The sequence below is a fragment of the Capsicum annuum genome, chromosome 6, assembly GCF_002878395.1.
Source record: "Capsicum annuum cultivar UCD-10X-F1 chromosome 6, UCD10Xv1.1, whole genome shotgun sequence".
Classification (NCBI taxonomy): Eukaryota; Viridiplantae; Streptophyta; class Magnoliopsida; order Solanales; family Solanaceae; genus Capsicum; species Capsicum annuum.
Genome location: NC_061116.1, coordinates 174947451 through 174960459, shown reverse-complemented (window position 1 = coordinate 174960459; position 13009 = coordinate 174947451). Strand labels below are relative to the sequence as shown.

Below are 13009 nucleotides of genomic sequence, written 5' to 3'. Positions count from 1 at the left end.
ATTTCAAGTACCTACACTTAAACATTTTCGAGTTACTAACTCACTTCTCTAGTGACCACACTTAACTATACTCAAAACACAAGTTCACCTTTCAAGTAACTACACTTAAACATTTTCGAATCACTAATGCACTTCTCAAGTGACCACACTTAACTAAATTCAAAACACAAGTCCACATTTCAAGTACCTACACTTAAATATTTTCAAGTCACTGACTCACTTCTCAAGTGACCATACTTAACTAAATTCAAAACACAAGTTCACATTTCAAGTACCTACACTTAAAACATTTTCGACTCACTAACTCACTTCTCTAGTGACCACACTTAACTATATTCAAAACACAAGTCCACTTTTCAAGTAACTACACTTAAAACCTTTTTTACTCACTATGCACTTCTCAAATAACCACACTTGACTAAATTCAAAACACAAGTCCACATTTCAAGTACATACACTTAAACATTTTCAAGTCACTAACTCACTTCTCAAGTGACCACACTTAACTAAATTCAAAACACAAGTCCACATTTCAAGTACCTACACTTAAGCATTTTCAAGTCACTAACTCACTTCTCAAGTGATCACACTTAACTAAATTCAAAACAAAAGTCCATATTTCAAGTACCTACACTTAAACATTTTCAAGTCACTAACTCACCTCTCTGGTGACCACACTTAACTATATTCAAAATACAAGTTCAACTATCAAGTAACTACACTTAAACATTTTTGACTCACTAATGCACTTCTCAAGTGACCACACTTAACTAAATTCAAAACACAAGTCCACATTTCAAGTACCTACGCTTAAACATTTTCAAGTCACTAACTCACTTCTCAAGTGACTATACTTAACTAAATTCAAAATACAAGTCCACATTTCAAGTACCTACACTTAAACATTTTCGACTCACTAACTCACTTCTCTAATGATCACACTTAACTATATTCAAAACACAAGACCACCTTTCAAGTAACTACACTTAAACATTTCCAACTCACTAATGCACTTCTCAAATGACCACACTTGGCTAAATTCAAAACACAAGTTCACATTTTAAGTACCTACACTTAAAAATTTTCAAGTCACTAACTCACTTCTCAAGAGACCACACTTAACTAAATTCAAAATACAAGTCCACATTTCAAGTACCTACACTTAAACTATCGTGATTTAAGAATTGTATTAAAACTATACAACATATATGTGGGGTGTTTGATGCCTAGTCCAGGTAGCACCACAGGAACCAAGAACTTAAGAGAGGGATATGAATCTAAATTAAAACAAGAACAAAAGAAAACTGAAATAATAATATACACAGCTATAGAGCGATATTCAAGAAACTACCAGAAGCTTTAAGCACAAGATGTTTGTCTTATGATCTCAGCTATAAATTGGAATGTGAAAGTGCTATTAAAAGCTTGCACTATCAAACTAAACCTTAGAAAATGGCACTCTTAAGCAAAATTGGAAAATCCTATGCTGTCAACTAATAGAACTGACCAAATCAAGATGTAGTTCATGCAATATCATGCTAGAAAGAGAGTACTATCCTTCCAAGTTCCATTTAAAGGAATATTAACCTGTAAAAAGAAGATAAATGACTAATAACTCACATTTCATAGCTTTTCATGTGATAAGGAGACCTTCTAAAGAAATCAGAACAGAGTAGCCTAGCTTATACACCCAACAACACTCTTTAGATTCAAAAAGCTTTAAAATAATTGCTAAGTAAAATTCATGTAACCACCCGAAATCACCTCCCGGGACGTCACACGGTGCTTAAGGCTACTTGTAGCCCCTAGCTAACCCTTTGAGCCTGTTTCTACTAATAACACTCATTTCAAGATGAAATAATTCAAACACTAGCATAGTCATATCATATGAAAGAAAATACGGAGAAAATGCTCGATCTAAATGACCAAGCAATATCGGAAACCTCAACACAACTACAATCTGATAACTAGTCTGACAAAGCCTCTACTAATTCATGAACTAGAGAGCCGTTGGGACAAGTCCCCAACTGACTCGAAATGAACTGGAAATAACAACATAGTCTCTCAAAATATGGAGATGTCTAAATATAGGTCCTCAAACCATGAGGACTCACCACTGTAGGAATGTAGATAGAGGTATTCGAAAATCACTGACGAGGTTGGGACTGAGCACCTAAACCTACATTATAAGACAATGTAGCACATAGATGTCTATGTGGATCGGCACTTGAGAATATACTAAGTATATGGGGATGCATACATTTATAAAAACAACATCAATACTCTTTAATCAAATCATGCATGTAATAAGTAATGACTCACATGGCTTGAATAAGTATAAAATGCAAAGCTCATGAATCATGTAAAATGGAACATTTAACACAATCTCGTGAGTCATTATACTTTTAGGTTTGAAATTTGCACTCTTCTCTTATTCTCATTACTCAAGGATAAAGAAAACTTTAAGCAATACTTTCAACTCATGCATATGTCTCATGGAGAGAAAACTTCTTTAATGCTCAAGAACTCATAACTCTTTTGAACTCAAATACTTGGAATTCGAAATCATATAACTTTGGAACATACTTGAAGGCATTTCATTCAAGTTAGGAAAATATCTCATTTCAAGCTTTAGGGAAAAATACTCATATCAAGGGAAAGTGTTTTAGTTTTAAAGGAAAATATCTTATCTCAAAGCTTTAGTTTTAAGGGAAAAATATTCTATCTCAATGGAAAATACTTTAGTTTAGGGAGGTTCTCTTAACCGACATAAACCATAGAGCTACATGGAGTCCAACGTCTTTTCCTCCTAAGAAAGAAACCTCACGTTGGGAGAGGCGGCATACTCTTACCAAGGAGAATAACCTTAACTCAGTGATCACTTATCTTAGCCTGGGGTCCAAAATCTCGGCCTTAGGCCCAACCTACGGTGGCACGTAGTTCTGAGAAACCGTGGTAACTTACCCAACTCAGTGCTAAATACTACTTTCTTTAGTTTATCTCGCTCATCTCATGAAAATACACTTTAGAATAATCTCATGATTTAATAAGAAACCAATAATCAAATCTATAATCTCATGTAGTAGAGTGGATTGCAAAACTCAATGACCATTAGGTCAAAATATTTCTTAACAATCTCAGAATACTCAAATCATGGGTGCTTATAGCACAAAAGTTCATAAACTCTCAAGTTTCAAATAGGGCTTAATAACCCATAATTCAATCTCAAGTTAAAACTCATCAAAAGCATAATAGATAGATTATAGATTCATAACTCATGTAGAAATCTGGAAATTTCAGCAATTTGTCTCAAAATCTCAACATACTCATATACTTCAATATCTCAAACATTTCAACTAATAACTTCTCAAGGATTAAAATCATGGGGTATAGACCCAGGTGCAATTTCTCAAGAAAATATGTAAAAATCATATCATTAGACTCTCAATTCAAGGGAAACATCAAAAGCTTGCAACCAATAACAATGGGTGAAAAACCGCAATTCAATTTCATGTAAAATCTCATAAATTGCAGAGAATTGTAGTTTAAATAAGCCTTCGGGCACAAGGGTGAAAGAATTACCCTTGTTCAAAACCCCACATACGCTGAATTAGAAGCTTTTGATGAACTCTCGCTTTTGAAACTCTATTCGTACTCTTGAATGAGGATTCTTGAAGCCCTTGACTTGGAAACCTTGAATCTTGACTCAATTTAGAAAATCTATGGTGGATTCTTGAGATTCTTGGAAGAGGTTGTGGATACTTAGGGTTCTTGTTGAGAGTAAACTTAAGAAAAACTTCATAGAATGCTTATAAATGACTTCAATTTGGTGTTTGCATGGTTTAAGAGGCTTGGAAAAAGTTCAAAGTGCCCTTTTTAACTTCTGTACGAAGCTGAAAAAATTAAACTGGGAACCGAATATTATGGGCCACCGCGATGTGCTACTTCGCGATGTTTCACTGGAAATTGACAAATGAGAATCTGGGAGTCACTGTGACGCGGAGCCATTGCATTGTCCCACTGGTTGGGACCTAAAACTTCACCGCGACGTGTCACAATCGCGCTAGGCCACTGGAAATTGACTATTGAGAAATTGGGGCCCTCCACGATGCGCCACTATCGTAGAGTTCCACTGGAATTTGACAATTTTCAAATAGACCCTCTCTGCGACGTGCCAAGCACTAAAATGACACCGTTTTACGACTAGGACATAAATTAGCCATAACTTCTTACCCGGGTATCGGATTTGGGCGAATCTTATATCGATGGAAAGCTTATCAAATTTCCCATGTGATAAAAAGTTAAAATTAGGAAAATTCTATATGGTTAACACGATACTCACTTAGGAAGTCACTTCTCAATCTTTTAGGGCCGAAAGCATGCCTCACTTGACAATATATATCTTTAACAATTGTATTATATTAAAAGTATATGGTATTGTATTTTATTGTATAAATAAGTAAAACTAAACAAAACAAATAGTATGTTATTTTAATAATGTTGGTAAATGCAAAATAATTTGAAAAAAAAAAAGAAGCAATTACTCAATTGTTAAAAAAGAATAAAAATGAATAGAATCTTTAAAAAAAAAAGGAGCCAATTACTTTTAATGTGCACCGATATCAGCGATCCTCCAATGTATATCGTTCATTTTCGGACCCTAGTGAGGCTTGACTCGATGTTGGGTAGGATCCAACAAGAATGCGAGGAAAGAGTCCAAGAAGGACTCGAGCGGGTTCATACACAAAAGATAAAAGGATAAGAATTAGTATACATATGCTATAAGAATGAAAATTTAAATGAAAGAAAGAAAAAGCGAAACTAATGCACCCTTGTCTGCCGTGAGACACAAATTAGAATACGTAATTTGCAACTCAAATTAGGTATAAAGGTCAAAAATACGTTACAACCAACGTTATCACAGGATTTTTACGGAATTTAACTGACGCATATACTACTAGCCATATATTTATATTGACTTTCTATAACTTAAATAAATGTATTACAAAAAGAACCAAGCAATTATATGACGAAAGAGGAAATAAATAAAAGCAAATGGAATCTATAATTTGACCATGGGCATCTCAAATAACTAATCCATATACTATAACCGTGTGTGGCTTTAATTGGGTCCAAAATATAAGGTCCAATTGAATATATCATTTTTTTAAAAAAAAAAAATTTTAAAGTGGTAGCACTTTTTAAGTACATGCGTCCTAATCAAGACCCGAGAGGAAAATCAACAGAATAAAATAAGATCAAGCAAACCCCTATGCAATACAAGTATGGCAGATAACAAAAACATGATAATGGATAGTTTCTGGGTAGAAGGGAATGAATAGTTGATCCTAACTATTTTGAATTTTTCCACCTCTTGCACCTACTGCACTTCTGTTATCTATGTAGTCACAATTTCAAAGCTATTTCCAACAAAATTTTGGTCACCAACAAAGTAGCGTGAGGTTCTTCAGCTGGGGCTTGATTTAAAAAAAAAAAGAAACCAAAACTCAAGGTTTACACACATAGCACATCAACTGTAGGTCATATTCCCAAATAAAAGGTCGCTCCCTCCACTCAATTCATACAACCTCGTTTTGGCTATCGGTCATAAGAACAAAATGGACTTTCGAAGTTTATAGACTAAAAGTTTATCACCTAAAACAAGTTATCACACATATGAAGGTAAAACATTTTAAACGCTCACAGAGATAGGATAATCAATCTCAACTAACGCCAAATACACGGACATATCTCATATACCAGTTATTAACAAACAAACATTATTAAGAGACTTAAAATTACTACCATGTCTTAAGCTTGATCTTAGCAACTCAACCCTAAATCATCAACCATATCATAATCGAAAGGATGTAAGCTGAATCTTCAAGTAAAAATTTTCAACGAACATTGTAAGGATTTTCAACGAACATTTTTCGACAAACCAAACCTTAACTCTTTGAATAACAAAGAAACACATAAAGCATAAACTTCAGGCCTCAAAAATTCATCGATATAATGGAATTCATATTTCAATGTCAAATCATGGAAAGAGAAAAAAATGCAGCGATACGAGGTTTCGCACCTGTTTTTGGGCAGCAAATCGGAGACAAACTTCCGTCACCGATTCGATTTGAACTTGTCGAACTTCACTTTACATCGAAATTGATTTTTCCGAATGCGTTCTTCGAGAATTTTGATTTCGTGAGGTTAAAATATTTCTCCAAAATCCTTCAGAACCCCTATTTTCCCCCAAAATCCTCTATTTCACCCTTCAACCTTGCTCTCTTTTATAGGGGAAGGTCTTATTTTGAAAGAGTGGACTTCAACTTGAAATTTTCAAATCTGTTTCTAAAATTTTTTGACATCCATATAGGAAAGATCTGTTTGGCCTTATTGGTCAAAAGGAAAATTAATTTCTTACCCAAAAAGGTGAATCACCAACTGAAGAAGATGAAAGTTTCTGAATTTTGACCATGAATGGATGAATAAAGGGGTAAATTGGTATTTGTAGGGGGAACAGCTAGGGTTTTTTATTGATATTGGTGGCGTTGTACGTGTTGTTGTTGGTTGAACGTTGTTGGGATGAAACTGGGTGTTTGTTGTTGCTAAACGCAGTTATTGTAAAGGAGTTTCGCCATTTGTTGAAGCTGCGTATTGTTGCTGATGTTGCTGTTAACGTTTAAAGAGGAGAAAGGGATGGGCCGGGTCGGTTTGCTGATGTTGGGTCATTGTTGCTGGGCTGGGCTGATGGGGCTGATAGTTGCTGATATTGTTTGTTGCTGTTGTTATTATACCATTAGCTAGGAGGGTGATACACTGATAGGGAGACTGCGTCAGGGATTTTGGGCCGGAGCAGGTTGTTGGGCCTGATTTGGGAAAAGGGCAAAGGACATGGCATGACAATTTTAAAAAAATATAGCCCACATATGAAAAGGTGGACGTATTGTAGCCAGTTGGCTAAATTAATTCTCCTTTTTAGCCATTTGGCCCAATTAGGTCATACAGTTTCTATACTCAATTGATACACTTTTATATCAAATTGATTGTACTTTTATACTATATTGATACACTTTTTTAAAAAGAGAAAGGAAATTCTATGCAAGCGCATCCAATCCCTATACTCAATTGATACTCTTTTATACTACATTAATACACTTTTATACTACATTGATACACTTTGGTACCACATTGATATACTTTTATACTAGATTGATACACTTTTATACTTCGCTGATACAGTATATATACTATATAAATATACCTTTTACAGAGAAAATGTGTTCAAGCATACACAAATTTGAATCTTCATTAACTCCATTAATGGAAAGCAAATGACTATAACCATTACAATGAATCAAACCATGCAAAACATGATTGCCAATTTCAAATGAATCACTTCCCAATGGCTTTTTTCAGTTCTCATTTACCGGTATTATCAAATGGTACCTTCTTTTCGACACATAATGGTGCCCCCATCCTTCAACAACAAAAAAAAAAAATACTTCATAACAATAAACAAACAAAAGTACCACAAAAGCCCCACAAAAATTGAGCGTTCATTTTTCTTTACTAGTAATTTGCAGTGATCGCAGAAAGGATGAAGAGAAAGTTGAGTAGTTTCTTCAATGGTGTAGAGTGGAAAAACTGTACCAGTTGAATTGGAAATCAACCAAGTAGACCAAATTGAAAAATCAAAGAGTGTGTAATTTTTAATAGTAGCAAATTCTTGAAGGAATATTTCAATGTTATCACATATTTTTTGCTAAAAAATATGTGTAACTGTAAATTTTGGTGATGGATTGTTTTTGTTTTTTCCGTTAATTTTTTGTTGAATTTGGTGAAGATTTAAATTTTGGTATCTGAGATTGGAAATTAAGGTGAAATTGGTTGAATTTTATTTTTTTCTAATTTCGATGTGAAATTCATTATATGATTGGAATGGAGAAAAACGTGGAGAAGAAGATGAAATGATACACTGTTTATAATGGGAGTGGGTATTTAATTATGGGTGTTATTTTTGTGGTATTATTTTAGTTTTAGGTGTCATTTTTGCCCTTTCCTCTTGGGAAAAAGGGCTGGTTGAAATTTGTTGGTCTGGTTAGGAATTGGGGATTTAGGGCTTTTTTTAAATAGCCCCCCAAAAATGAGAATGTAGACAATAATATTTAAGTTTTATCCTAATTAAACTTCAGTTGATCAATTACATTGCAATTATGGTCAATTGATTTTCAATTAAGTTCTAATTTAATAAACTGACTAAATTAAAATAATATTTGAAATGAATTAACAACCAATTCAATCCCGAGATTCTTAATTTGATAAAATCAAATAAATATATTTTTCAAATAAATTATTTCTCAGAACAAATTAGATTTAAATCAAAATTTTACTCATTGAATTAGTTATGGGATAACCCTTGATTAAAATCTGACTTTAGTAAAGTAATTATTTAAGTAACAAAATTAGACGATCTTGTATAAATACGAAATGTATAATCGCTACTTAAAATTAAGAAATTACCTAAACGAATATTTTCTAAAAGAAATTTATCCAATAAAATAAATATTTTAATTTCATTTAAAATCAAAGAAACTCGAGATTAAATCTAGTCGTGGAGGGTACAAATTAGGTGTCAACACTATTATTATTTTAGTATTATTATTATTATACACTGTTATGTTATTGTACTGCTAATATTATTATTGTTATATTACTATTTTAACAGTTAAATAGTATTTTTATTATTATTTTACCGTTATTCCCTAACACAACATCTATAAAATATACACAAAAATAATTTTTATCATGTGTATAATAGTGTAATTTTTTGTCGAAGGGGATTCGGGTGAATCCCCTGAGCCTAAGCTAGCTCCTCCACTGGTGGCAGTGAATATAATTATAATGATGGATCTGATAGGTGTGACAACGACTAACAATACTAGTGATTGACATTGATAATGATTGTGATGACAAATGTGACTAGTGGTGATGAATGGTTATTGGCGATGATAATGATGGTTGATAAACATAGTGATAGCTATGATGACAGAGGTATCTTGTAGTGGTGATTGGTGATTATGCATAGAGCGATGATAAAAGTTATCTACATAACAATACATCTTAATGATATTAAGACTTTGTTCAGGATCTTAATGGTTGACCTATTCAAACCAAGTGATTAAATTTGTTGTTTTTATAATGTGGTGTTCAGGCCAGCTTGTGTGTACTTCAACTAATTCCACGAAATACCTACCACCTGCCACTAGTAACAGGTATTAGGTAACTCTGTCCACCAATGCTAGAACAGATGGAAAAAAATCATCTAGTATATGTCACCATTGGGAATCAAATCTGAGATCTCATGGTGCTCAACCCACTTCATCATTAAGCCACTGGGCCGCACCCTTGGATGCCAACTGATTAAATCTTAATGTAAACAAAGGCAATTCCCAACTCAAGATAAGTCCTGAGGCTTTATTGAAGTATCCTTCACAACATCTCTACACTTAATGGCCTAAGGTCTGAACTATTTAGATTCAACCTCCATGGAGTACACACAAAAGAGAACTGAGTTTCTACACGTTTAGTCCAGTCTTAACTTTATTCTACTTAGCAAACTGAAACCTAAAACTCAAATCCAAATTCAAGGTTCTTCAAGTTTCCGTCTTAACTAAGTTAAAAAATTATTTGGAGGAAAAATAAAAGCATTGCAAGTTTGCAACATAAGAATACTTTTGTGGATGACATCATTTCTCAAATTTTGAATTTGAAACTAGAGTGTTATCACTAAAGTTGGCACAAGAATCATCGAACAAGGACCAGGTGAATAAGAAAAGGCTGCAGGCAGCAATGGATCAGTGACGCCGGATGTAGTGTTCACGATAGATGACCATCTATTCAGTATCTCACATGAAGGCGGAGTGGCATTTGGTAAGAAGGGAAAACTGAGCCCTCGATACATAGGGATCATATGAAATACTTGATCAAGTTGGGCCAATCTGTGCAGCGGAGCAGTTCTCCCACCTACTTTTGCGTTCTTTGCACTGTTGGAAAAATACTACAATATTCATATTAAAACGAAATTAGTAATAGTAAGAGAGTTGTCACAAACACTGTATCGTGGCAATCCAATGCCTTGAAAGCAATTTTGGCCTGACTTCGGTGCAAATCCTTCTAGCCAATTGCTCGCCAAGGTTCCACAGCTACTTCCAAATACGTGCACTCGTGGTTGGAAGTTTGGAGGTTGCCTAAACCAAATGCCCAAAAGTTTACAAAGAATAGGAAGCCAAGACTAAAACAGAGAATTATAAGGGAGAGAGTAATTTGTTTTCTATGTTTTCTGCATATTTAGCTCACAAATGATTCACCTTAAATAGGTATATCATTTACGTTTTATCCATCACAAGAGTTAAAGAAGAGAACAGATTTAATGTACGTAATGTAACATTTCTCTTGAATTAATGACAAAGTCGTAAAGTAACTTTTAAGACTTCTGAATGCCTCTTTTTTCACAAAGTTGTATTTATAAGAAACCGTCATTTGTATCACATTTATGAGTAGTAACTCTCCCATCCTATAAATTCTTATGACTTACGGATGTTTACAAATATTTATTACAGAGAGTTTAAAGAGTTTTTAATCTTTGCATTAATTAAGAAGAAATTATCCTTCAACCCCCCACTAATGCAAAGATAAAGAGTGGAATAATTTTTGGGCAAAAGGAAGGAACATGTACTTAAGTATCAATATCTTTTTATTCGAATTGACATGTAGTGATATGAGGCAACAACAAATATCCAAAAAGTGAAGTAATCTTGAACTAGATGGACATAAGTTGATACCCCCATAACACATACCATATCCTTGATTTTAAGCAACCTCCACGATACTACAAAGTGCTTTTATGGTCATGCACACAAACCTTGGGTCTCATGTGTGCTCTAGAAAGACGACCCAAGTCTTTCATAAAAAAGTGGCCAACCTTTTACACTCACGTAGGTGATCCATCAAGTCCATCTCATAGACCACCTTAAGGCTATGGATCATTAAGAGCAAAAATAAGCTTAACCTTATAATATACTACCTCACGCCATAGGAATAGGATATGTAGTGCTTATTGAAGGCCTATATGGCTTCGTTTGACCACAAATGGGTATCCATCATATTACCTCAATCTATGGGCTTTAGCCCCATCCCCCTCGATGATTCAAGGACCATTTTTCTTGTCAAACCCTTGGTAATAGGATCCATCAAATTTCTTTTGGATCTTACATATTCTAAGAAAATAACATCATGTTTCAATAATTGTTTAACTGCACCATGTCTGATGCGAATATGTCTCTTTTTACTGTTGTATACACTATTTTTAGCAATCTCAATTGCCGCCTGTGAGTCACAATGTAAAAAGACTGGTGACATTTGTCTTTCCCATAAAGGCACATCTGTTAAAATATTTCTCAGCTACTCAGCTTCTTTCCCTGCCAACTTAAGAGCAATGAATTCAGATTCCATGGTAGAACATGCTATACAAGTCTTCTTTGAAGACTTCCACGAAATAGCACCTGCACCCAAAGTAAAAACATAGCCACTGGTAAAGCTAACTTCATCATTGTCAGTCACCCAGTTTGCATCACAAAAACCTTCTAAAATGGCAGGAAATTTATTAAAATACAAACACCAATCCATAATATCTCTCAGATACCTTAACAAACGATGAAGAGCATTCCAGTGTTCACTACTGAGATTATGAGTATATCTACTCAATCTACTAACATCATAAGCTATATCAGGTCGAGTATAGTTCATGAAAAACATTACACTAAATGAATAAATGTAGAATTAATTCCACAACATCTATATTATATCTTAGCCTTATATCTTTCCTCAATGTAGCAAACGCTTTCTTTCGTTTGTTTTTAGGGGTGGGTTCGTGGGTGGGTGGGTGGGGAGGTTAGATATTAAAACCTTTTTTTGGTTAGATATAAAAACTTTTCTTTTTGTGTTGAGTAAATTATTCTCATGCATCAATTTTTTTCCCCTACTCCTTTTCATCCATCAATACGATTAGATTATCATTCAAAGATAGAAAATGGGAAGCAAACTTCAACCACTGATGTAAAAATTAAAGAAATTTGAAAAAAAAACATATTTTCCAAATTAAAAAAAAAATGTGGCATGATACATTTTAAATTTTAAAAGCAAAATAAATTTAAGTACTCTAAATTCACTTTCTCCGTTACTCCATTAAAGGTGAATCTATTGTCCTATGGAAATTAATATATTTAAGAAATGAATGAAGGAAAAAAAAAATGGAGAAAGAAGTAAAAAAAAACAGGAAAACAAAAAGAAAACTTTAACCTCTATCATAAAATAAAATGAAAAAAAGGAAAGAAGTGAAAAAATTTTATGCACAAAAATTTACTTCTGAAAAGAAAGATAGTCAAACATATTATTTATCAAAAAGATAGTCATTCGGCCTTCTTCCTCACTTGAACAATCTATTTACAGAAGAAATGGCCACTAGGAATAGCAATGGTGAGGTGCGGGTGCGGTGCGGATTTTTTCTAAACCCATAAGTTTTAAAACCGCACCGCATCACTTTTAAACCTGTATAAACCTGTCCCACATTCATATCCGTGCATAACCGCACCTCACCGCCCCATATTTTTATTTTTTCCTTTTTAAAAAAAAATCGTAACTCCATTGAAAATCATAATATTTTTAAATCTACAACTAGGAAATAATAACTAATTTCTATTATATCACTTTTCACTAAAAATTGTCAAAAAGTATAACATGTACAAGTAATGATCAAATAACATATTTTTATTAAATGAATAGAGATGTTAAAAAAGCTACTATAAAATTATTTATTTGTAGTGTTATACATGTCATTTTAAGTATCATCAATTTTTAAGTAAAGAATACATATAATTTTAGGTATATTCACGAGAACAATACTGATTTTTAGTTTTTTTTAATTTAAACCCGCATATACCCGCAACCCGCA

General features: G+C 33.6%; 1 long non-coding RNA gene across 1 annotated transcript; it reads right to left on the bottom strand.

Annotated features, from left to right (window-relative positions):
• Positions 1 to 1861: 1861 nt before the first annotated feature.
• Positions 1862 to 6742, bottom strand: LOC107872977. Its single transcript, XR_001675055.2, has 2 exons — positions 4605 to 6742; positions 1862 to 2179 (listed from the first exon to the last, which is right to left on the bottom strand). It is a non-coding gene; the product is annotated as an uncharacterized LOC107872977 (long non-coding RNA).
• Positions 6743 to 13009: the final 6267 nt, after the last annotated feature.